Consider the following 23,302-nt stretch of genomic DNA (forward strand, 5'->3'; position numbering starts at 1 on the left):
TGGTCCTCACTGCACCCCAAGACCCTAAACACCACCCAGCACATAACAGGAACCACCTATACACACTTGAGTCAGTGAGTGAAAGGAGAAATATTTGAATACGACGAACTTTGTCCCTTCCCCTAAATTTTGCTGTGCACTTAAAACTGGTCCAAAAAATTTGTCTTGACAAAAAAAAAGTTTAAGTGACAGAAGAAGCTCATAGATTATAAAAAATTTGAGAGATATTTTGATTAAAAAAAGCAACACCAGCCAGAAACTAGAAAGACTAGTATTAGTCAACCTTGGGCAGGAAGAAAATCCTATCCCTAAAGGTTGGAGGAAAGGCAACAGCCCGGCTTTTGTGAGGGACGAGGGTGAAGTCCCGGAGAAGGCAGTGGAACCCCACTCCAGTACTTCTGCCTGGAGAATCCCATGGATGGAGGAGCCTGGTGGCCTGTAGTCCCTGGGGTCGCTGGGAGTCGGACACGACTGAGACACTTCACTTTCACTTTTCACTTTCATGCATCGGAGAAGGAAATGGCAACCCACTCCAGTATTCTTGCCTGGAGAATCCCAGGGACAGGGGAGCCTGGTGGGCTGCCGTCTATGGGGTCACACAGAGTGGGACACAACTGAAGCGACTTAGCAGCAGCAGCAGCAGCAGGGTGAAGACCGGGGCACTGAGTGCAGAGTGCAGTTCAGCTAAAGGCCTGACGCGGGCTGCCAGCCAGGCGGCCACCTCACTCAGTGCCCCCGGGGCCACCTCTCTGGCTCCCTGAGCCTCTGGCAGGAAGGGTTCCAGCGTGCACTCCTGTCCCAGGAACTCCATCTGAGCGGCTCCGCGGGGACCCAGAGCAGAGCAGGCCGGAGGAGCCGCCTCCAGGCCTGCAAGCCAAGTGCGGGATCCAGCTGCAGCCGGAGGGAGATGCGTGTCCACGTGACTCCCCGACAACTCAGGCCTTGACGTGAAGGGTTATTTATTCGAATCTCTCCCTGGCCTTGGACGCCGCCCTTCACGTCGGTGTGTGCGGTTGTGCAATCCTCCAGCCCTATAAAGGCGGTGACCCTGCCGCCTCTGGAGCCTCTGGAGCCCGGCCTCCCCTGAGCCTTCCTCCCCGGGCCTCCGGCCGCCGGCGGTCACCATGAGGGTCTTCCACCTGCTGCTGCTGGCCCTCAGCCTGCTTCTCTCCCAGCTGGGCCCAGGTGAGCCAGGACCCTGCAGCGCCCGGGGCTGGAACCTGGGGACGCGTCTGAGGTTGACCTTCTCTGCAACCCAAGCCCAGGGCAGCAGGAAGGCCTCTCTGGGGCTGAGTGGCCTGTCGGGGGCAGATGGCACGGGGTGGTCCGACCGAGGGGTCCAGGCCATGCTGAGTGCAAGGAGTGCACCTGCCTGCCTAGAGGCTCCCTGGGCTAGTTCTCCCAGGAGCCTGAGGGCAGCTGAGTGGCAGGAGGGCCCTCCTGTTTCTCTCTCATGTCTCCCTCAGGGCTCCCTTCCCTCTGCCTTTGGCGGGGATGTCAGGTGCCAGGCAGCCCCCACACCCCAAGCCCTGTCTCTGTCTTGGGATTCCAGAAAGTATCCTCTGTGAAGGGGACCCCTACTCCATCTGCAAGATGCCCCCTTACCCCCGAGAGGCACAGTGTCCCAGCCAGCCCAGAGGTGCACCCCATCTCTTGCCCAGGGTGGGCCCTCCCAGGTGTTCTCCTGCAAGCAGGTGCCACCTGCCCTGCCCACAAGACCAGTTCCACCGGAGTCTTTGACTCATGTGCAGACACTCAGGGATCCACCTTCCTTGAGAAATCCTCTCACATCCTCCAGGGTGGCCCATTCCCCAGTGCACCACAGGGGAGCTCTGTGTCAGGCCAGGGGATGCCAGTTCCTCAGGGTCAAAGCAGCAATGCCCCTGGTGTAAGAGAAGGTGATCCCCTGCCTTCCAGAAGAGTCAAGAACCCAGTTTATCCCAGCCCTGCCACTCAATCCCAGGTCATCTCCAGCCAGTCACCTCTTCTGGCTGTTAGTTTCCACGTTGGCAGAGTGAGTGGGCTGCGGCAGAGGGCTCTAAGGGCATTAAGCTCTGGAATTCTCCCCAAGCCCTGCTATGCTTTCCTCCAAGGCAGCACGTCGTTGTGCAGTTGTGCCTCACTTACTCCAGGGGTTCCTCAGAGCTCCCCTCGGACAGCTGGGTTCCGAAGTATTCCAATGCAGAGCTTTAATGTTTCCAGTAGGGACCCTTAAGAGAGGCAGAGAATCCATGCAGTGTCCTGCTGTTATCATACTCATCTCACAGCACGTGAGTTCATGAACAGCCGTGCAAAGTCTCTTACCGCAGCTCAGTTCACACTGAAAATGTTTGAAAGCCACTATATTAACATGAAGAGTTGTTTTCAGTCTGTGACATCTAAGTAGGATTATAGGCATCTCATCCAAAACCTCGAAAAAGCGTGTTCCTGGGGACACGCAGGAGGAATTGCGCTTACTAATCACTCCTTCCAGAAATGGCAGCTGATCTGATGGTGTGCCCGGTGTAAACTGGACTGGCTTAGATACTGCCCTTGGACGACAGGCAAGCCCTGTCTGCACAGAAGCAGCAGCAAAGAGGGCCTCAGGATGGGGACCTTCAGGACTGCTCGCCGAGCCCAACTCCTCTTCTGGAAGGGGTGGAGTGAGGTCCTCCCCACCTCTGGGCTGGAGCTAGGGGTCCTGAGCAGCGGGGTCCCTGCAGGTGGAGCACCCCCTCTGAGCCCTGAGATGCTCACACAAGAAAAGGGGCTGCAGGGAAGGGCAAGCTTGATACCACGTTTTCTGGGGGATGCGAAACTTCTGGAGGGGAGGAAGACCCCAGGTGTTTTCTGCGTCAGAACACACCAGGGCCCCCAACCTATGTCCTAGGGTTGAGGTGCCCCGCGCTCAGCTGCCAGCTGGGGTGTTTCCCCTCCTTGTGGTTGCGTGTTCGTTGCTGTGTGCTGATTGTTGCAGCTGCTGCAGCCACCCCTGAAATACCCGCCCTGCCAGCAGGCTGCCCCAATGCCAGAGGCCTGGGGCTAGTGCAGGGAGGGAGGCGGCACTGCTCAGCCACCCCGAACCCCTACAGGGTTGGTTCACTCCTTTTATGGAAGAGCCCTCAGACCGGGTTGTTTCACAGGTGGGGAATCGAGGCCGGTGAGGATCAGGGGAACCAGCGCTTTGTGGTCACTGCAGGAGATCCTAAGACTTGGTGTTCTTGGGCAGTTTTTATCCCGGTCAGAGAAAAAGGCCTGTGTCACCCACTATTAGCTTACACAGATGGTCTTTGTGTGAACATGGAATAATGTCACAGTGGCAAGGCTACCCAGGTCCCTGCAGAAGCTGGACAGGAGCCCAACAGAGGTGGTGAGAAAGGCTGAGGCTGTGTCCTTGCTTGTTCAAGGAGTATCCGGCAAAGAGCTGCTGCAGGCAGGCATTGCCCCAGGATGAGGGGACGCGTCAGGGAACAGCCCTGAAATCCATGGTCGCACATTTGAGAAGCAGAGCACAAGCAAACCGATTACAGAATTCCTTAATCAATGACAGTTGTGCTGTGAAATGCTGTTAATGGCACAGTGGTAGGGGAACATGTGACGATGAGAGCTGACGGGGTCTTGAGGAGCTGGGAAGGCTTTGCTGAGGATGCTGAGAAGTGAGGGAATGATGAAAGTCATTTTTGAGTTCATGGAATTTTCAAAATAATATTTCTTTTAACTCTCTCCCAATTAAAAGTCAAGATATATCACAAAAAAATCAGATTTTTATCTTCTTTCCTTAAAAAAGTTTTAAAATTTTATTTAACTTTTAATTTTATATTGGAGTATACTTGATGAAAAATGTATTATGTTCAAGTGTACAGCAACATAATTCATTGTACATATACATGTGTCTACTCTTTTTTCAAAATCTTTTCCAGTTTAGGTTGTTATATAATATTGAGCAGAGTTCCCTGTGCTATTCGGTAGGTCCTTTTGGCTGTGTTCTCAGTGGCTTCAGTCAATGTCTGTCTCTGTGACGCCATGGAGTGTAGCTCACCAGGCTCCTCTGTCCATGGGATTCTCCAGGCAAGAACACTAGAGTGGGTTGCCATGCCCTCCTCAGGAGATCTTCTTGACCCAGGGGTTGAACCCAAGTTTCCTGTGTCTCCTGTATTGCAGGCAGATCCTTTACGTGCTGAGCCACCAGGGAAGCCCTTTGGGTTATCCAAATCAAATATAGCAGTGTGTACATGTTGCTGCTGCTACTGCTGCTGCTGCTGCTAAGTCGCTTCAGTCGTGTCTAACTCTATGCGACCCCATAGATGGCAGCCCACCAGGCTCCCCCATCCCTGGGATTCTCCAGGCAAGAACACTGGAGTGGGTTGTCATTTCCTTCTCCAATGCATGAACGTGAAAAGTGAAAGTGAAGTCGCTCAGTCGTGTCCGACTCTTCATGACCCCATGGACTGCAGCCCACGAGGCTCCTCCATCCATGGAATTCTCCAGGCAAGATTACTGGAGTGGGGTGCTGTCTTCTCCTAAAGACACAACAGATGTGGCAGATTCCTGCATGGCAGCAGTGAGCTGCAGCTCAAGAGTGGCTTTGCCTCCACACAGGATGCACTCCTCAGGACACCAAACACCCCAGCAGTCCCTATTGCCTCACCTCAGCCCATTTCACAGAGCTGTGTTATCTGCCTGGCCGAGGTGGGAATCTGGATTTTCAGCCCCAACTTAATTAAACCAGTGAAAGTGAAACTGTTTGGAGTCATTTTTGGCCAGGGGTGTTTCTGAAGAGCTCTGGTACCAAAGTTCTTTATCTCTTAGCCCAGAAAAGAATTCAATGACAGGCAAAGTGATGCTGCTGCTGCTGCTAAGTTGCTTCAGTCGTGTCTGACTCTGTGCAACCCCAATGATGGCAGCCCACCAGGCTCCGCCGTCCCTGGGATTCTCCAGGCAAGAACACTGGAGTGGGTTGCCATTTCCAAAGTGATAGAAGTGATTTATTAGAATATGACATTTGTGAGGTTTAAAAGTGGGCAGACAATGGGGTGCTGCACCCCAAAAACTTACTGCCTTCGTTTATAAGCAATGGAAAAGTGAGGAGGGGGAGAAGAACTTCTTTGACTTTCTTAGGTGGACATCATGCTTCCAGCATTGCTCCTCCTCCAGGTTGAGCAGGGGCGTTTTCTCATCCATTCCTGGTCAAGCTAGGTCCACAAATTAATTTTACTATGTGTGCAGAGACCATGTCTGGGGGTCATTGACTCACTGAGCTCACTGGGAAGACGTGGGTCTCATGCCACTGTTGTTTTACTGTTTTGAGCCATGCCTCGTGCCTCTGCTGCGTGGTTTTGTTGCTAAGCAAGCACCGAAGAATTGATGCTTTTGAACTGTGGTGTTGGAGAAGACTCTTGAGAGTCCCTTGGACTGCAAGGAGATCCAACCAGTACATTCTGAAGGAGATCAGCCCTGGGATTTCTTTGGAAGGAATGATGCTGAAGCTGAAACTCCAGACTTTGGCCACCTCATGCGAAGAGTTGACTCATTGGAAAAGACTCTGATGCTGCGAGGGATTGGGGGCAGGAGGAGAAGGGGATGACAGAGGATGAGATGGCTGGATGGCATCACTGACTCAATGGATGTGAGTCTGAGTGAACTCTAGGAGTTGGTGATGGACAGGAAGGCCTGGCATGCTGCGATTCATGGGGTTACAAAGAGTCAGACACGACTGAGTGACTGAACTGAACTGAACTGAACTGAAGCCTGCTTGGTTTTATGGTTAAGCAAGCCTGCTCTCAAGTGATCATTAACTTACAGGGGTCTCCAATATTTTTCTGCTTTCAGTCCCCTAGTGGGATTAACTATTTCATCACCTATTTTGTCTCTTCACTCTGCCTCTGTCAAAATGAGAGAGGGCAAGGACAAACCACATGGAAGGAGAGCTGGTATGAGAGCCCAGGAGGTAGGCGAGCCGCTCAGTCATGTCCGACTCTTTGTGACCCCATGGACTGTAGCCTGCCAGGCTCCTCCATCCATAGCATTTCCCAGGCAAGAATACTGGAGTAGGGTGCCATTTCCTTCTCCAGGGGATCTTCCTCCACCCAGGGATTGAACCCTGGTCTCCTGCATTGAAGGAGGAAAAAGAAAAAGAAAATAGAGCTCTCACCCTTACTCTAGTCCTCCCAGCTCCACTATGGGGAGGAAGAATCATTACCCCCATTCTGTGGTTTAATAACTTGGCTAAAGTTACATGATTGGTAACAGACAGAGCAGCGACTCTGTCAAACCCAGGCCATCAGCTCCAACTCTGCAGGGCTGTCAAGGCACAAAGCATGCTGGGACCAGGGTGAGGGCTCAGGAGAGGAGCCAGGGATGTAGGGAAGCACAGGTCAATCAGGCCTGAGGCAGCAGGAGACCCCATCGGTGTTCAGCTGGGCCCCAGAGGCTTTCAAACCAGAGTCACAGAATCAAACATGGCTTCTTCTTTGTAAGGATCTATTTCTTCATTTTGGCTGTGCTGGGTCTTTGCTGATGTGAGGACCTTCTCTAGCTATGCAGCGGGGGCTGCTCTTTGTTGCGTGTACAGGCTTCTTGTTGTAGTGGCTTCTCTTGTTGGGGATGAGCACGGGCTTTCCAGAACATGGGCTTCGGTAGTTGCGGATCCCACGCTGTAGAGCACAGGCTCAGTAGTGTGGCACGTGGGGCTCAGTTGCTCTGAGGCATGTGGGATCTTCCTGGACCGGGGATCAAACCCATGTCTCTTGCATTGCAAGGCAGATTCTTAACCACTGGACGGCCAGGGGTGCCCCAGACATGGCTCCTTTAAGTGCTTGGTCTCCTGGGTGTGGAGGCTGGACAGAGGAGAGGCCCTGTCATCTGGAGTAGTTTTTTATAGATTCTACATAGCAGCCCTGTCAACTGTAAGCATGACAAATATCTTCCCTCACCTTGTGCCTTAGTTTTTCACTCTCTGAATTTTCCACATTATTTTAAGGTGGTTAAGGGTGTCATATTTTTTCCTTTAGCGTTAGTACTTTGATGCCTTAAGAAATCTTTTTCTAGCCCAAAGGCATGAAGAGTGTTCAGTGTTGTCTTCTGAGGGCTTATTGATTTTCCTTTTACATCTAGGTTGATAATCATCTGGCAGTGATTTTTAATGTGCATGTATGGTGTGACTAAGGGTAAAGGGTTTATTTTTTCCATTATGAATATTTAATTGTTCCAGAACCAAGCATGGAGGAGACCATTTTCCTCCACTGTTATGCTGAGCCACTGTTGTTCAACTTTCAGTATCTGCATGGATCTCCTTGGGCATCTTCTGCTATTCTGTTTGTATATTCGTCTGCCCTGTTCCGTTGGTATGTTTGTATCCTCACCATCTGGTCTAATTACAGTGGCTCTATGCTGCTGCTAAGTCACTTCATTCGTGTCTGACTCTGTGCAACCCCATAGACGGCAGCCCACTAGGCTCCTCTGTCCCTGGGATTCTCCAGGCAAGAATACTGGAGTGGGTTACCACTTCCTTCTCCAATGCATGAAAGGTGAAAGTGAAGTCGTTCAGTCGTGCCCGACTCTTAGCTACCCTGTGGACTGCAGCCTAACCAGGCTCTTCCGTCTATGAGATTTTCCAGGCAAGAATACTGGAGTGGGTTGCCATTGCATTCTATAATTAGTCTCAAAATCCAGTAAAGCAAGTTCTCCTGCCTTTTTTGCTAAGACTGCCTTAGCTATTCTTGGTCCTTTGAATTGCCACAAAAATTTTAGAATCAGCTCTTCAAGTTTCACTGCAAGAATCTCCTGGGATTTTCATGGTTTTAGTCTAGCACTGCAGCTTGCTGCTGCTGCTGCTGCTAAGTTGCTTCAGTCATGTCCCACTCTGTGCGACCCCATAGACGACAGCCCACCAGGCTCCCCCATCCCTGGGATTTTCCAGGCAAGAATACTGGAGTGGGTTGCCATTTCCTTCTCCAATGCATGAAAGTGAAAGTGAAGTCGCTTAATTGGGGGAAAATTAAAAGTTTAAAAATAATTAATCCTCCAATGTTTAAGCATAGCATTTCTACTTATTGAGGACCTCTTTAAATTACAAAAAAAAAAAAAAAATACTATATTCTTTACAGATAGAGATATTGCACATTATTTTTTAGATATGTAACCAGGCATGTTTTATGCTCTTCTATAAGGTGTTTTTATTTCTTTCTTTCTTTTTTTTTTTTTCCTGTTGATTGCAGAAGTAAAATTCTGTTTTCTTTTTGTATATTGATCTCATGGACAGCAAATTTGCTAAGCTTTCCTGTTAATTCCTTTTAGACTGCCTACATATAATCATAATATCCGCAAATAGAGACAGATTTTTATCTTCCTTTCCAACGCTTCTACCTTTTGTTTCTTTCTTTCTTATCTTATTCCCCTAACTAGTGCCTCAAGTACAATGTGGAATGATAATGACTAGCAGTTACGCTCGTCTGATTGCCATCTCGTGGAATGTTTCAGTGCTTGACCATTAAGTGTACAGTGTGCTGTAGGCTTCTGTAAGTACTCTTTATCAGGTTAAGGAAGTTTCCTCCAGGTCCTTATTTGATAGGAGTTCTTTCTTTCTTTTTTTTCAATCATGAATCAATGTTGAATTTTTTCCAATATTTTCCTGCATCTTTTAACATAATATAACCATTGACTGATTAGATAATGAGAACATTTAATCTCTATTCCTCTGTCAGTTAGTTAGGAAAAAGTGATACATTTCTTGGAGAATTAAATGCAGCCATAATGGGATGGACATGTACACACTGCTACATATAAAATGGTTTATATAAAATGGTATATATAAGTACTATACGTCCAACAAGGACGTATTGTATAGCACATGGAACTCTGCCCAATGTTACACGCCAGCCTGGATGGGAGGAGCATTTGGGGGAGAATGGATACATGTACATATATGGGTGTGTTCCTTTGCGTCTGCCTGAAATTATCACAACATTGTTAATCAGCTATACTCCAATATAAAATAAAAAGTTTAAATTAAAAAAAAGTAACCATAAAAGTGCTATTTCCCGACCAAAAGAAAGATGACCAGCCTCAGAATCTTGAAAATGATTGAGATCACATAATCTAGTCTCCTTAATTTTAAATTTGAGAACTGGGGTTCAGAATGTTTGAGTGCTTTGCTAAAAATCACACAGACTTATTCTAGAATAAGGAACGTAACCAAAGCACTCTGATGAGATATGTTGCTATTCCTTTTTGGCCCTACAATGTACTGAATCTTCCAAGATAATGCCAAAAAATGAGGGCTCACTAAGTGTGGAGACACCATAACCCACCAGCATTGAGGGGGCTCTTCAGATGCCGTTTTTCACGAGTAGCTCCACAGGTCATCTTGGTGTGAAGCTCTTGCAAGGGAAACCCCTGTGACGTGCTATGCAAAGGGCTGTCTGTCCTGCTTTATCCTGAAATCCCTGTGGCCACAAGCCAGGAGTCTGACGTGGTTGCTTTTCCCTTCTCTCAGGTGCCGGCCAGCTTACGGCTCTTGGCCAGCGGTCTGACAGCTACATATGTGCCAGGAAAGGGGGGACCTGCAACCTATCGCCCTGCCCCCTCTACAACAGGGTCGAAGGCACCTGCTACAGGGGCAAAGCCAAGTGCTGCATCCGTTGACTCTGAGCTGGGAGCGATGGCAGAGGGCACTCAGGAGCCACGTGGAGTATTTGTAACCATTGTTTTAATAAAAGGATTTTGTGAGGAGGACGGCCTTTGAGACTAGAATGAGTCTTGTGTCTCCTTTTGGAAGAGATTAAGAAAGTTTGAAGTTTGAAAGGGCAGACAGGCCAGGCCGCAAAGCCCACCGAGTATGGGACTGGGGGATGCTGACGAGGCCATGAGCCGTGCCACCTCCGCTCTGATTCATCACCAGATCTACAGGTGAGCAATGCAGGGGGTCCAGGTGAGACCGAGAGCATGTGATAAATGACAGAGCCTCAGGCCCCCCCTCATTCATAGCAGAAGCTCATCCCCAGACCCAGTGATCTCAGCAGCCTGTCCATCTACTGAGCCCAGAACTGCTGCCCCTGCTCCTCCCTGGGCCGGGACAGTGGGCTGTGGGTTGGTTAACCTTAGCATTTGAGAACTTTCATTAGGACCATAAAACTATCCCGAGTAAGGAGGCCTAATAGCTGGTTCCTGGAGGATCATTTCTAACTCAGGCACCGTCACATGATCTACTTACACATCACTCACAGAAGCATCTCCAGGACCACTGCCCCTGCCTTTTGTCATCTCTTCACCACGAGGCCTGTAGACACCCACGCCTGGGAGAAAGAGGGTTGCCTTCCCTTTTCTCCAATAAATTTCTTACAACTCCTGATCATACACACACTGTTCTCTCCTTCATCTGGCAAGAACAAGTCCACATTCCACTTCGATCAGTCACAAGCACACATAAAAATCAAGCAGTATAAAAATGTGGGGGAATTCCCTGGTGGTGCAGTGGTTAGGGGAGTGGGTAGTATCAACTAAGTCCTTGTGGCTTATGAGACAACAGATGGTGTTTAAAGTTGATAAGTGAAAATAAGAGGGATAAGCATGTCATTCAGAGAAGGAGCAGAGGTGAATGTGAAAAACATTGAAAGGCAGTGGCTTCCTGTTAAGTACTTTTGAAGAATTTTGTTTTCACAAAATACATGTATATTTGTGTAAAATGTATGCAGAGTTTGCATGGAGAACATATATTTTGAAGATGCAAAACATGACTGTTGTCCAGTGGAAAAGCCAAAGTCATCTGAACACACCATGACCAGTGCCCCTCCTCAGAGCAGTATCTAAGAGATTTGCATCTGAGTTGTTTCCTGCACTGACATTTTGCCAAAGAATGGCCTGTTCCTAGGAGGTACGAGCTGAAGCATTTAGGGCTGGCTGAAATGTCACAAGGCTGGCAACTTCCTCTGTAATTGCTGAAAGCAAATTAAATTTGCAAAGCGATTACAAATGGTGGATCCGGAGGGAGGATGTACAGGTACACACTGTACTAATCTTGCCTGTGTGTCCATCTGAAGCTTCTCAAGATGAAAGTCAGGTTGGGGGGAGGATGAGAAACATCATCAGAACCAAGAGTTTTGACGTAAGAAAAGATTCATATAAAATTAAAAGGTTATATTAAAATCCTATAGCCTTAAATTTGAATTGGATGTATTAGTATAAAATCCAGACTTTTCCCCTCTTAACAAGTGTATATCTCTCAGCCCCACCCCTACAAATGCAGAGACAGTGAAGTAGCAATGAGCACCCCTAGCACACAGGCCATGGGTCGTTACCTTTGCCACTAGAAAGAATCACGATGTCTTATAGAAGTGGCAGGTTCCAAGTACGGAGCATGAGATGGACAAGATGAGTCTGGAGTCTCGTTGTGCTAGATAGTAGAGAAGCTACCAAAGCCTCGTGAATGTCCAGAGAACACTGGCTCCAATCTGAGAGGGACTCCCTAGGCTAGGATGGAGCATTTTCCATCCTGGCAGAGAATTATGACTATATCTGATTAAATATATAATATAGAAACACATTAAATACACAAAAAATATAACAGTAAATTATATTTTAAACACCAAATATAGAAAAAGCCACGAGGTCGTACTGATACTTAAAAAGCAATACTATTTACACTTGGAGTTTGTTCAGGTGCCAACTTATCACTCTGGAAACTGGTATATAAGAGAAAAGATTGAGCATTTACTGTGCCCTTCTTGTAGAAACTGTATTTTAGGGTAAACAACCATTCAGTTCAGTTCAGTCACTCAGTCGTGTCTCTTTGTGACTCCATGAACAGCAGCATGCCAGACCTCCCTGTCCATCACCAACTCCCAGAGTTTACCCAAACTCATGTCCATTGAGTCGGTGATGCCATCCAACCATCTCATCCTCTGTCGTCCCCTTCTCCTCCTGCCCGCAATCTTTCCCAACATCAGGGTCTTTTCAAATGAGTCAGCTCTTTGCATCAGTTGGCCAAAATACTGGAGCTTGAGCTTCAACATCAGTCCTTCCAATGAACACCCAGGACCGATTTCCCTTAGGATGGCCTGGTTGGATCTCCTTGCAATCCAAAAGACTCTCAAGAGTCTTCTCCAACACCACAGTTCAAAAGCATCAATTCTTCGGCACTCAGCTTTCTTTATAGTTCAACTCTCACATCCATACATGACCACTGGAAAAACCATAGCCTTGACTAGATGGACCTTTGTTGGCAAAGTAATGTCTCTGGTTTTTAATATGCTGTCTAGGTTGGTCATACTTTCCTTCCAAGGAGTAAGCGTCTTTTAATTTCATGGCTGCAGTCAAAAAACAACCATTACATGAGTGAAATATTTATAGAAATTTCCAGCTAATAAATGAAGAATGGATAATAGAATTGGAAAATCACCATTTTGCACCCCTGAATGAAATCATAGAACTAAAACAATGTCATTGGATGGCTTTAAAACATGCACTGGAAAGCCTGGCAGGGAATTTGATGATAGAAAATTAAGGCTGAGACCAACTCAACTCAATGATCAACCTTGTCCTCACTGTAAGCTTACAAGACTCTAAGTTCATGGACCTCCTACTGTGATACAGAGGAGTGCACACCACCACCCAAGAAATATTCTGGCCAAAAGCATGTCCACTAAAAAAAAAAAATGCACAACCTAAAAGTTGAGAATTATGTTTATTCGGCTGGCAGTTTTAGGGAGAGAGCTTCTCAGATAAAACTTTGGAAAAGGAAGTGGTGAACCCAGTATATATGCCAAGATATACAGGAATTTTTGTGATAACAACACGTAGTGAGAACAAAAGGTTACTGGTAATAAAAGAAAAACCGATATCCCCAGTTAAGGAATTTAGCACTTTTCTAGGTATGGGAAGATGCAAGAGTTTGGGCTCACTGAAATCATTCGTCGGCTCTCTGGGGCCAGGATCCTGTGTTTTCTCATCCTGAGTTTCCTCAAGCTGCACCATCAGGGGTGGCTGCAGTCTGATGGCTACTAGATAGTGGGTATTTCTTGTTTCCTTCCTGAGTTCCCTCAGGGTTCACCAGCAGTTGAACCTGAAACTAATCAAGTTTCTACATCTAACAATTTACAGGAAATGCAAAAGTTTAGAGAAACAAGTAAAACAACTGCTCAAGAGCAGTAAGTTAAAGTCAGAACATGAGATGCTGCACAGGAAAAACAAACTATTTTTTGTTTACAAAAACAATGGCCTGAGGAGAAAGGATTAGAGAGAAAAGAGGCAAAACAACCAATGGGTGGGCCTTGTTTGGATTCTGTATCAAACAGACCAGTTACAAGAAAACATTTTTGAGAGGGCCAGGTAAGTTTGAATATGGACTGGGTAATATCAGAGGCTTCTTATTGACTTGATTAGGGTACCAGCAATGTGGCAGTTATGTTGGAAGAGAAAGGGCCTCATCAGCTAAAGAAGCTCACTGAAGGGCTGAGCAGTGAAATGACAGGGTACCCCGGATTTGCTTCAAAACAGTCTAGCAAAAAGAAAAAGAAAGGGAAAATGCTCTGTGGTGACCTCAGTAGGAAGGAAATCCAGGAAAGAAGGGATACATGTATTCATGCAGCTGATTCACTTTGCTGTACAGTAGAGACTAACACCTGGAAAATCCCATGGATGGAGGAGCCTGGTAGGCTGCAATCTATGGGGTCGCTCAGAGTCAGACACGACTGAGCGACTTCACTTTCACTTTTCACTTTCATGCACTGGAGAAGGAAATGGCAACCCACTCCAGTGTTCTTGCCTGGAGAATCCCAGGGATGGGGGAGCCTGGTGGGCTGCCATCTCAGGGGTCGCACAGAGTCGGACACGACTGAAGCAACTTAGCAGCAGCAGCAGCAGCAGAGACTAACACAACGTTGTAAAGCCACTACAGTCCAATTAAAAAATAAATGAATACATAAATGAAAATTAAAGAGTAAACACTTCCCATTTCAGTCAAAAAAAGAAAGAAAAGGAAGAGAGAGAGAAAGACATGAAAAGTACAGAAGTGAAAAATTTGTAAAATGTTGAGAAGTACCAAAGCTAGGAAATAGGAATATTGGGATTCCATATGTTTGTGTGTATTTGAAGCCCCTTCAGCCGCAGGGTCACCTCCGCCCCCCAGCCCTGTCCCTCAGGTGCCGTCGTGTGAGGAGGACGCCCCGAGCCCCAGCCCCCCCCCCCCCGCCCCCCCCAGGTCCGTCCGGGAGGGAGCAGGTCCCGGCGCGCCCATCTCACAGGAGCGGAGCGCAGGTCTGCTCGCGGAGCCTGCTCCCTGGAGCCAAGTCGTCCCTGTGGGTTTGGGTGTGAGTCTCCGAGTCCTCTCCTGCTCTCTGCTCTTCCCAGTGAACAGCCAGGCTCCACTGCACCAAGAAAAGGACGAGGGGAGCTGAGGGCTGCCGGGAAGCGCGCAGTGTGTGGGCCCCGCGTCCGGGGCGTCTAGCCGGGAAGCGCGTAGTGTGTGGGCCTAGCGTCCGGGGCGTCTGGCCGACCCCGCGGCTCTGCGCGCACCCCGTCTGGTCCCCCCGTGTACAGTTCCCGCCTCTCGCACTTTTCAAAAGAGGACTGCAGATCTCAAGTTCCGCCTGGCGCTCATTCCGCCGTGTCAGTGAGCACCTGCGTCTCTCCGTTAACAGTCCGTTTGTCCGGGCTCTTTGCAGACTCGCGTTCAAGAGGAGTCTGGTCCCGCCTGACGCCAGGAAGGTGGACCGCCCGGTCCCTTCTCCGGCGCCGCCTCGTGGCGCGCACAGCAGGGCGGGCTCCAGGGCCGCTGGCACCTTCCCGCGCAGGACCTTCTCAGTAGCTCAAAGCCAGCGCTCTGACTGTTCGAGTCTCCGTTTTCCAACTTGCCAAAACCTCTTGTAGTTCAGGACCTCGAGGAAACGTATTTCAGATGACTGAGGGACTTGATGGATTCCCAGATGTCAGGTCTGAAGGCCACAGACTTGTCTGGACCGCGGTTGCGCAGTCAGGGAGGTCTCGCCGGGTCTGTTCTGCTCCAGCCTCCGGGGTGTGGTCGTGGGCCGCGTTTTTGTTGAACAAGAGGAGATCCGAGCCTCCCTTCGTGGTGGCTCCGCAGGGACTGGTCCCCGGAAACAAGGGCCGAGAGCTGGGGCTGCTCCGGGCGGGACCGTCTGCCTCTCTGGACAGAGCTGCGTTCAGAGATTAGACAGAGCAGCAGAAATGCGGTATCCTGGTGGGAAGCCGCTCTCCCGCTGGCCCTTGGCAGCCCGTCACAGGGAGGAGTGAGATGCTGTAGGAGAAACAACAGGGCCTGAGGTTCGCAGCCTTAGGCAACTGGAGCCCACGATTTTCTTAGAGCTGCGTCCCAGCATTGATGTTGGCAGGAAGCTGAGTCCCGCCCCAGCTGGAGGTGACTCACTTTCCCTGGAGGAAACCTAGTGCCCCAAATATTCCTGCGCTCTGGGAAGAGCACAGACAGAGGCTCCTGTGACAGGTGACTAATACTTACTTTTATAAATTAAACTGCCAAATAAACTAGCTGAATAAACTATGTCCTGTCCTTTCCCCCTACCAGAACAAAGACACATCCACAGCAACCCGGAGAGCCAGGTGAGACAGAGTCCTAGGACTCCTGAAAGTCCCTCTGGATGGGCCAGGACAGGAGTGCGGGTGTCTTGGCTGGCACCCCCTCCCTTTTGTCATACCCTCCAGACCACGCATCACCCCAAGGGTCTCCTGCACTCCTTCACAGAGACAGTGTGCTTTCTTCTTGGTGATCAGTAACTCTGGGGTCACCAGGACCCAGAGAATGATCGACAGGGAAGAAGGGACACGGGTCTGGCCAGAGAGGAGACCCCCTTCCCCCGCCCCCGCAAACACAGGCCCTGGGAAAGACCCCCCTTGCCTGCACAACTGAGACAGGCAAACTCAACTGAATCTAAAGGTTGAGTCCTGAAAGCTCCCTGGGTTGAGTGGTGGCTCAGAAAGTAGACTGCTGTTGCTGCTAAGTCGCTTCAGTCGTGTCCGACTCTGTGCGACCCCGTAGACGGCAGCCTACCAGGCTCCCCCATCCCTGAGATTCTCCAGGCAAGAATACTGGAGTGGGTTGCCATTTCCTTCTCCAATGTATGAAAGTGGAAAGTGAAAGTGAAGTTGCTCAGTCACGTCCAACTCTTAGCGACCCTATGGACTGCAGCCCACCAGGCTCCTCTGTCCATGGGATTTTCCAGGCAAGAGTACTGGAGTGCCATTGCCTTCTCCAGAAAGTAGACTAACCCTAATCCAGCTGGGTGGAAACAGATTCCCATGAGAGATGTCTCAGCCCTGCTACTATTCAATAGAAAAAAGTAAGTTCAGGGTGTGTGCATGTGTGTGTGCGCACATGTGTGTGTGTGCATGTGGGTATACAGGCACGGATATCTGTGTGCTCCAGGTGTGTGTGTGCACATGTGTTTGTGTGTGCGCATGTGTGTGTGTGTGTATGTACAGGCACGGGTATCTGTGTGCTCCAGGTGTGTGTGTGCACATGTGTTTGTGTGCGCGCATGTGTGTGTGTGTGTGTATGTACAGGCACAGGTATCTGTGTGCTCCAGGTGTGTGTGTATGCCCGCGTGCGCACGCATGTGTGCACAGGTATGTGTGTGAGTGTGGGTATACATGCACAGATGTCTCTGTGTGCAGGACTGTGTGTGTGTGAATATGTACATGTGTGTGTGTGTGATTTCCCCTCCCAATCCCAGGCTTCTTTCCCCATGCTGAGTGTGTGTCACTGGCTGTCTACACTGGCCCAGGGGACACTAGGCACTGACCTCTTCAGTCAGCCTGCAGGCTGGTTCTGTGTGAGGCCTTAATCACGGCCACCTGCAGACTCTTAAAAGAAGAGGTTGACAGACATTTCTGTCCATTTTCTGGACCCTGCTGTCTGCAGTCTCTAGAGCGAGTTGAAAAACCTGTTAAACTGGATCTAGGGGCCTGCAGCAGCCCAGGTCTGTTATTTGAGTCTTTTTTTTTTTTATCCTATAGAAGGACTTTACAAAGGATTTTCACCCCTCACTTTTCCTGGTTTAATTTCCAAACCACACTGTGATATGAACCTATTGTCCAGATGCTTTCACCCGACGTGGGAGGGGAGGCCTCAGAGCACAGAGATCGAGGGCAGGCCCAGGGCCCAACCTAGCCCACCCGCAGCCATGCCCCGCTGTGGTCCACACATCAGTTGACCAGAAACATGCTTTGCTGCTTAGAGGAAACTTATCTACAAATCTACATGCTGACTAAGAGACTTTCTAGCAGATTCCAGAAAGCCAAAGGCATGAATGCAGACATACCCAGACCTCTCCCTCCTGCACTGACCCTTCACCCTTACAGAGGTGAGCCGCTTTTCTCTGGACCCAGGGGCACCTGCTTCCTTGCACGTGGAGACGCCTGACCCGAGCCGGGTGAGGCCCCACAGACCTGCCCAAAAGGAAGTGTCTTGGGCTCTTTGCCTGATGCAGCAGTTTTGAGCTGCTCCTCTTAGTGGGGAAAAGTGGCCCCATTCTTGCTAGGGTGGAGACTTCAGGGCAGAAACCCCAGGTGTGAGGATGACTGTCATTCCATACAGCAAGCCTGAGACCTTATTATATGAAACGCGAAATTGCAAAGAACGTAAAAATTGTGCCCTTGCCTTCGGTGACCTTGCTCTGCCCTTCACAGTATAATCCTCCTCTGTGAGCCTGGACTGAGATCACTTTTCACTTCACTTTAAAACTTGTGCTACCATAATTACCCACCCAAGAAACAGACCTTTAATTTACACATGGTCAAAGGGGGAAAAATACAGTTGCTGGTATTCCTGGAGGCTGTTTAACAATGAATGTAATACAGAGCTCACCTTCCTCCAGCTCTTTGGAGCTAATAGGTCTGTTTGGCTACTTGACTGTGGGAAAACCCGACTGTCAGCTCGAAGACCATGACAAACATGGGGCAGTCTCCTCTGTCACTGTACCTGTGCGTCCTGGGACATGAGTTCTGGGAAGGAGAGGCCAGTGAGAACCAGATCGTTCTGGGTCAGAGAAATGGGAAATATATCCTGAGGGGTTTGATGTGAAACTGCACCTTCCCCCAGGCTGAATTTAGAGGTGCACGCTCTAGTTTGATCCTTGGGTTCGGAAGATCCCCTGGAGAAGGGCACGGCAACCCACTCCAGAGTTCTTCCCTGGAGAATCCCCATGGACAGAGGAGCCTGGCAGGTACAGTCCATGGGGTCCAAAAGAGTCGGACGTGACTGAAGCGACTTAGCAGGTAGCGTGAAATAGTTTCCAACTGCTGCCAGAGGCTCGGTCCTGGAGGCAGGAAGTTTCTAGATGAAGGTGTAGGTGGGTTTGTTTACTCCTGAGGCCGCCATCCTTAGAGTGTGGACACCACTCACCTGCTGCGTCCTTCTCGGCCTGCCCCTCCTCAGGCTCTGGGGTCTCCTGCTTTTCTTCTAAGGGCACCAGTCTGCTGGGATGAGGGACCCACCTTTAGGGGATGACTTTAACCTAATCAGTGTTTTATCTGCCCCTTCCCCATAGACAGCCCCATTCTGGTCTCTTCAATCTTTATTTATTTATTTTTAATTTTTGGCCACACCCTGCAGCATGTGAGATCTTAGTTCCCTGACCAAGGATCAAACCTGCTGTCTCTGCATGGGAAAGTGAAGTCTTAACCACTAGATCCCCCATCAGGGATGTCGCATTCTGGTCTGTTCAATGTGAGGGATTCAACATACGAATCTGGGGAAGGGGACACAATCCAGTTTATAAAGTTCATTCATTTTTTGGGTTTTGGTTTTTTTTGTTTTGTTTTGGTTTTTTGTTTTTAAACCTCTTATTTTTTATTGATTTTTTTAAAAAGTAGAAGTACAATTGACCTACACGATATCACTTTCAGGTGTACAATTTAGTACTTTGATATTTGGATGATGATAATGGGTCATGTTGTTGCTCAGTTGCCCAGTCATGTCCAACACTTTGTGACCCCATAGACTGCAGCACACAGGCCTCACTGTCCCTCACCATCTCCCCAAGTTGCTCAAGTTCAGGTCCATTGCATTGGTGATGCCATCCAGCCATTCCATCCTCTGACACCCTCTTTTCTCCTGTCTTCAATCTTTCCCAGCATCAGGGACTTTTCCAATGAGTCAGCTGTTCAAATCCAGAGAAGGCAATGGCAACCCACTCCAGTACTCTTTCCTGGAAAATCCCTTGGACGGAGGGGCCTGGTGGGCTGCAGTCCATGGGGTCGCTAGGAGTCGGACACGACTGAAGCGACTTAGCAGCAGCAGCAGCAGCAGCAGCTGTTCGAATCAGATGACCAGAATACTGGAGTTGCAACTTCAGCATCAGTTCTTCCAACAAGTATTCAGGGTGATTTCCCTAGAATTTGACTGGTTTGATTTCCTTGCTATTCAAGGTACTCTGAGAGGTCCATAATGGATCATACTCTATATAAAATAATTATAAAATATTGGCTATATTCCCCATGCTGTGCATTGCATCCCTGTTAGTTATCTGTTTCATACCTTGATTATCTGTTAGTACAATCGAGTGTTGATTCTGTTCCTGGAGGCCGGTTTGGAGTATTTCAGGAAGCTCCTAGAAACACTTTCCCAAAGAGCGTGTCTCCTAAGTATTGTATATTAACAACCACAATGTACTATAATAGACAGTAATGGGAATAATGAAGATTAACAAAATAACAATGAGGACGATGATGAATGTGTGGAGGGAGATGTGCTTATTATATCAATGATGGTGATAAACCTATAGCAAAGGGGATGAAGGGACAGGCTTCCCGAGTCTGTGACAAGGTCGTGATATCAGTCCTTGAGGCAGCAGAGGTCTAGATTTAACAGGGAAATATGTTCTGGGGCAAAGCCTAGGAGCAGGAAGAGAAAGGAATCCATGTCCACAGGAGGGCATGGGGGCGCTAACCCTATTGCCAGCCATGGAAGGAGGGGCTTCTGGGCACAGACAGGCCTGGTCGGGGACCCCCACAGGACACCACCAGCTCCCTGGAGTGAGGATAGCTGGCTGACAGGGCAGCCTCCTCCTGGGACCTGCAGTTCCCAGTTTTGTTTCCCCCTGCCCCGCTAATCACGGCTGAATTCCAGCCATCTGCCCTGACTGGGCCTGCAAGGGTCTGATTTCAAGACTGCCCACTCTGGCCACAGAGATTGGGGGATGTTGTTCTCACAGCTCTCTGAGCTGCAGGGTGATGGGGCCCACACTCCCTGGGGGACTTTACCCGTCAGCACGCGCAGTGGGGGATGCATCAGCAAAGAGGTGCCTGTCTCAAGGTGACATCCTCCCTCCTGGGGCTGACCACAGGGATGGATGTCCAGCCCTGGACACTCTGGTCTGACTAAGGACACACACGAAGGGCCATGTAGGCGCAGTGGTCACTGTGTGCTTGGCCAGCGCTTGCTGTCAGGCTGAGGTGAAGCCGGGCTTCCTGACTGCATGGATTTCTTCCTTCTCATCCTTTCCCAACATGGTTATCTTGAGATCACTCCCAAATAAATACTCAGCACAGGAAACTTCATCTCCTCTGCCCTCTGGTATCCAAAACTGTGATGAAAGTGATAAGATTCCAGGGAAAATAGGGCTCACAACAGAAGGAATCGACTTCTGCTCAGGATGGAAATAACATGAAGACTGATGGCATCTCATGAGACTTGAAATTTGATCGGACATGAGCTTTGCTGGCAAGAATCATGTCATGAATTAATGAGGAAAAACACAAGATTGTTTGATGTGGGGAGAAATGCTAAAAAGCTCTACCCTCAACCTGGATTAAAGAGGGTATGAGAGGGAAACCATTAGAAAGAAAAGGAATCCAAACTGTTTGCTTCTACATTTTTTTTTTGTTTCTTTAAAAATTTCAGATTAGGTGATGCCATAACATATTTAAATGCAAAAAGGAGAGTTCAGAGAGAAGGAGTGGTTTAAAGTGTATATGGCTGGTTTGCAACTCATACAACTCAATATCAAAAAAACCAAACAAGCCAAATAACAATTGAGCAGAGGTCTGAACAGACATTTTTATAAAGAAGAAATACACTTGGCCACAGGCACATGAAAAGATGCTCAACAATGTTAATCAAAGAAATGGAAGTCCAATCCACAATGAGATTTCACCTCACACCTGTCCCAGTTATCATCAGAATTCTACGGCTAGCAGGTGTCGGCTAGAATATGGAGAGAAGGGAACCCTCCTACACTGTTGGTGGGAATGCAAATTGGTGTAGCCACTGTGGAGAACAGTATGGAGGTTCTTCAGACTACTAAGCAGAACTACTGTATCATCCAAAATTCCTCTCCTGGGTAAAATCTGAGAAAAGGAAAACATGAATTCTAATAGATACATGCACCTCTCATGTTCACATTAGTATTGTTCACAAGAGCCCAGATACAGAAGCGCCTAAGTGTCCATCCATAGGTGAACAGATAACACCCTCCAGTCCATGCTTGTTGATGCAAATGGCAAACTGCTTTCATTTTTATGGCTGAGTAATATTGCACTCTATATTATGCCAAGTGAAGTAACTCAGAGAAAAACAAACACTGTGTGTTATCATTTATGTGTGTAATCTGAAATAAAATAAAACAGAAACACACAGATATAGACTACAAAGCAGTGGTTACCACTGGGGAAGGGGAGCTGGGAGGCGCAAGTTAGGGGTTGGAAATTAAAAGGAACAAGCTGCCTTGTATAAAATAAATGAGCTGCCAGTATATATTACAAAACACAGGGAATACAGATGATATTTTACAGTAACTTTAGTGGGGCATAATCTATAAGATACTGCATCACCATGCTACATCTGAAACGAATATCATACTTTACATCAACTATCTTTAAAAACTAGATGAAAATAAAATACAGTGTATGCATTTTAAATCATAACATACATTATGATGCCAGGAGAGAATAGGGGAAAACACAGGTAGAGAAATAAATTCCCAAGTGAGATGAAAGGCAATTCCTTTCCTTTTATGTGGGAGATGGCATAAATAATGAATAAACCTACAAGAGTTCTTTAAAACTTGTGGTGGAAAATGTCGACTCCCAAAATGATCTATTTCATTTAGGAAATGGTCTACACAAAATCTGATGAGCCATAAAGAAAAGGATGAGCCCTTGAAGATTGAGTGGTAATGGGGAAAGTTTAAAATATTCTTTTTTAAAAAAATTAAAATATAGTGGATTTACCTTAATATACTAGCTTCAGATGAAATTTCCTTTTTTTTAATTTTATTTTATTTTTAAACTTTACAATATTGTATTAGTTTTGCCAAATATTGAAATGGATCTGCCACAGGTATACATGTGTTCTCCATCCTGAACCCTCCTCCCTCCTCCCTCCCCATACCATCCCTCTGGGTCGTCCCAGTGCACCAGCCCCAAGCATCCAGTATCATGCATCAAACCTGGACTGGCAACTCATTTCATACATGATATTATACATGTTTCAATGCCATTCTCCCAAATCTTCCCACCCTCTCCCTGTCCAACAGAGTCCATAAGGCTGTCCTATACATCAGTGTCTCTTTTGCTGTCTCATACACAGGGTTATTGTTACCATCTTTCTAAATTCCATATATATGTGTTAGTATACTGTATTGGTGTTTTTCTTTCTGGCTTACTTCACTCTGTATAATTGACTCCAGTTTCATCCACCTCATTAGACCTGATTCAAATGTATTCTTTTTAATGCCTGAGTAATACTCCATTGTGTATATGTACCATAGTTTTCTTATCCATTCATCTGCTGATGGACATCTCGGTTGCTGGTCAACCACTTGTAAAAGAATGAAACTAGAACACTTTCTAGCACCATACACAAAAATAAACTCAAAATGGATTAAAGATCTAAACCTAAGACCAGAAACTATAAAACTCCTAGAGGAGAACATAGGCAAAACACTCTCTGACATACATCACAGCAGGATCCTCTATGACCCACCTCCCAGAATATTGGAAATAAAAGCAAAAATAAACAAATGGGACCTAATTAACCTTAAAAACTTCTGCACATCAAAGGAAACTATTAGCAAGGTGAAAAGACAGCCTTCAGAATGGGAGAAAATAATAGCAAATGAAGCAACCAACAAACAACTAATCTCAAAAATATACAAGCAACTCCTACAGCTCAATTCCAGAAAAAGAAATGACCCAGTCAAAAAATGGGCCAAAGAACTAAATAGACATTTCTCCAAAGAAGACATACAGATGGCTAACAAACACATGAAAAGATGCTCAACCTCACTCATTATCAGAGAAATGCAAATCAAAACCACTATGAGGTACCGTAACCACTATGAGGTACCGTTTCACG

General features: G+C 47.7%; 1 long non-coding RNA gene across 1 annotated transcript; it reads left to right on the top strand.

The window, feature by feature from the left end:
• Positions 1-486: 486 nt before the first annotated feature.
• Positions 487-9,711, top strand: LOC139180186 (uncharacterized). The gene is made up of 2 exons (XR_011564493.1): positions 487-1,185; positions 9,473-9,711. It is a non-coding gene; the product is annotated as an uncharacterized lncRNA (long non-coding RNA).
• Positions 9,712-23,302: the final 13,591 nt, after the last annotated feature.

Source organism: Bos indicus, chromosome 27, assembly GCF_029378745.1.
Source record: "Bos indicus isolate NIAB-ARS_2022 breed Sahiwal x Tharparkar chromosome 27, NIAB-ARS_B.indTharparkar_mat_pri_1.0, whole genome shotgun sequence".
NCBI classification, from domain to species: domain Eukaryota; kingdom Metazoa; phylum Chordata; class Mammalia; order Artiodactyla; family Bovidae; genus Bos; species Bos indicus.